This window comes from Octopus bimaculoides, chromosome 3 (assembly GCF_001194135.2).
Source record: "Octopus bimaculoides isolate UCB-OBI-ISO-001 chromosome 3, ASM119413v2, whole genome shotgun sequence".
Taxonomy (NCBI): Eukaryota; Metazoa; Mollusca; class Cephalopoda; order Octopoda; family Octopodidae; genus Octopus; species Octopus bimaculoides.
The window spans coordinates 12,737,566-12,741,499 of NC_068983.1; positions in this window are offsets into that span (position 1 = coordinate 12,737,566).

Here is a 3,934-nt window from a genome sequence, read left to right on the forward strand (position 1 = left end):
TATATATATATATATATATATATATATATATATATGAGTGTGTGTGTGTGTGTGTGTGTGTGTGTACACAATATAGTTATATATAAAATAGACAGCCCTGAAGACAATATGAAATATAAGAATACATTCGGAAAATACACGACTGAGGGCGTAAGTTTAGATTTGGAAGCCTGTACACTCTTTCTGTTTTCTTTCATTTTTATTTTATCTATCTATTTATTTATTTAGTTATTTATTTATTACACAAGTATCAGAAACGAAAATCAGAAATAAAGGCTAACACCTGCGATACATTAACGATTACTCGTGATATAAACTTGCCTACATTTTGGTAAATATAGTTATGGTAACAAATAAATACAAAACAAATTCAGTAACAAAGAACTTTTCGTAATGCACAACATTTTTACATTAAATTTTTTTCTCTTCAAAATTCTTTATATGTTACATGAAGTTCTTTCAAAATATCGAAATAGAAGAGAAGAATTGACACTAGTATTGACATAGGTAACAAGTGAAAAATGTTTTTATGCTTCTTAATTTTGTCTTGTGACCTGAATTCTCTAGTACAAATCACGAGGTAGATAGACATGTACTTTTAGCCTTATACAATATAAAAACGTATGAGATTGTGTATACACACACACACACACACACACATACATACATACATACATACATACATACATACACACACATTATATATATATACTTATGTTCTTACACTATGCAAATAAACATTTTCAAATATGTGAACGAAATATTAATTTTTAAATGTTACAAAAAATATGTGCACACCAAAGAAGATTTGCTGTATTCCATATTTTATCCACTTTCGTTTTGCTAAACGCAGATATTACTGATAATTTCAATTCTAATATATTATTTCCCCTGACACTTTTGCACCAGTGATTGTTATTGCATCTGTAGGAATTCTGATTTGTGTACCGTGGTGTAAATCTTCTTCATTGTGATTAAAATGGCTCCAAAGGGAAAGCAATTGTCTGAAGATTTGTAGAAAATTATTTTTAATTTGCACAAGAATGGTTTAGAATACAAGTCAATTAGCAAACGAATACGTATTAGCGTAAACACATTTTCCAAAGCAATTCAGTATGACAAAGCTACTGGACGGCTGAGCAATAGACATCATCCAGGTCGTCCTTCTATTTTAACTGCGCGTGACATACGCTACATTCGACGTTGCATGATGGACGGCAGGTGTTGTACCTCTTCATCTTTTGCTCAAATAGTGTCGGCTGTTAGTGGGAAGAGGTCTCCCAAAATTGAACCAGTGTGGTTTTCATGAATGCATTCCTCGTATGAAACCTCTCCTCACTACGAGGCATAAATCAAGTCGTCTTTCTTTCCTGAAACCTATGTCAGGGGAAGGAGTTTTGTTGTCATTATTTTCCCCTTTCACAACTTGGTTTGTAAATTATCCGATTTTCCCTCACTGACGGCTAACAAAATTTTGCAGTTTATGTGGAGCACCATGTCAGACTTCATCAAAGCATTTCAACAGCGATCATCGAAGTCAAAACACAAGCAAACAGAATAAACGTTGTAAAACATCCCATCCAATACTACTGCCAGTCAACCGCTCTAGATTGGAGCATTATTTACCGATGTTGAATGATTAAAATACAGAACTGATCCAAGCGGCATTTGAACTCTAAAGGCAAGCAACCAGAACAAATAACTCAACAGGAGTTTGAACAATACGCTAACGATTCGACTAGTTTGACGTCAAAGCCTTTAAAGTTTTGATAATTTTAACGTGAAAAAAATAGGAAAATTCTTTAACTAAGTCACATGCTCAGCTGGTGTTTTATTTATATAACATCAGAGATAATTCTAAGATCCAATATATTTGTGCTACATCTGCGTTTATCTAAACAACGTAGTTCAGATCGGCTCCTACAAAATACTCAGAGACTGCTGTAGGGATAATGAAGTTAGTTCAAACTAAAACCATAGCCTTCCCTACATCCTTGCTGCTCTCTGAACATAAATGCAAAAAAAAAAAAATGTCAGCTTGATCTAGCTTCTACTGATGTTAACAAATCTCACTCGTCATACAATTTATGAACACTGAGTATGCAACACCGTACGCATACTAAATTTTAGAGTCAGAGACAAGTTCTGCTGGTGATCGGTGCTACTTGGTGATGGGACCTTGTTTTGATGATGGAATCTCGAGAATTTACCTGAGGGGGGCAGTCTCCTACAATCAGAGAAAGAAGCAAATCTAGAGTGTCATCCTGATAAATGCCTGCTATTATTCGAAAATACAGAGCTGGAATACTTGCATTTTGCCTATAGTTCATGTTAAATTTCTATCTACCACATATCAAGGGTCTTATGCACATAGGAATTTTGGTATAAACATGTCAGTGTACCGTATATACGTGCTTTGGTTTTTGCGCTGCAATTATGTGGATTAGCATCCCCTCCGCTTTATTAGCAAGTGGTAAACAGAGTGGGTAAAGAAGTAATTGCCTCAAACAGAATAACACCCCACAAAGAGGATACGAATCGACCAGCCTTCTGCTCACAGAACTTAGCAATCAATAGATTAAATATAGACCTAGCAGTTTAAGCTAACCATATACAACCATATATAACAAATATAATATTTTGAGGCAAGGTAGTGATGATTATAAATGTGCATATATATATATATATATATATATATATATATATGGGAGAATGTACGAAAAACAACGACAACAGACGAGGACAGGTGGTGTAAACAACAAAAGGATGTATTAGTATGACGCTCGGGAATACGGAAAGTCATTAACGTTTCGAGCTGTATCAATCAATCGATCTATCTATCTATCTATCTATCTATCTATCTATCTATCTATCTATCTATCTATCTATCTGTCTGTCTCTCTGTCTGTCTGCCTGTCTGTCTATCTCTCTCTATATATATATGTGGGTGTGTGTGTGTGTGTGTGTGTATAAATAGATAGACAGATACAAAAGCATGTGTTTATTTGCATAAGTTTATATACGTACGCATACATATGTATGTCCATATACATATGAATATCTATACACATGTATATGCGTGCGTGTGTGTGCGCGCGCGCATAATTATGTATATAAATTTGTGAGTATTGAGATCAAAGCGTTTGTGTGGTGCACCTGTTTGAGGGGATATTTGTAATTAAATGCGAATAAATGTCAATGTGTATATAAAATACAATATTTCTTGGAGATTAATGACAATTTCCGAGGTCTTAAATATATCAAAAGGCTATCGGTGTTACGAAGGTACAATTCTGGCTTGCTTACATCAACATCTGCGTGATGACTAACCAGGCCCTTACAGTATATGAACATAGATTAAGTGACATTAGGCTTCAAATAAAAGAAGGAAAAACGTACGCAGAATCTAAATCTATATTTATGATATGTTAATTACACACACATGCTCACGTACTGATGTGTATATGACCTTTTAAAAAACAATATTAAGTTATAGTAAGCCATTTGTATTCTAGACCTATGTGACAAAATATTTTATGACCCAGCTGTTTTTCTTCACATAAAGAGTTTCCTTTATTTCTTCGAGCTAAAATACCCGATGTCATTACAACCATTATTAAAAATATATATGAATTTCTTACGATGTCAGAAGAGGGAAAATTATTTGCGAAAACATAATTCAGATGTTGTGGTGTTCATCAATCGTCTATCATTTACTGCTACGTCGCAATACTACACAGTGGCTGTGTGAGCTACGGAATCCTCGTCACCACTGTTATGTCTCAAGCTACTGCTATCTAGCACCTTCGGATGATCTCTACTCAACCGCTACACAACTGCTACTCGACTGCTACTGAACAGACTACCTCTATTTAATAGTACAAATAATATGTGAGTATATGCATATATACGTACATGTATGTACATACCTACA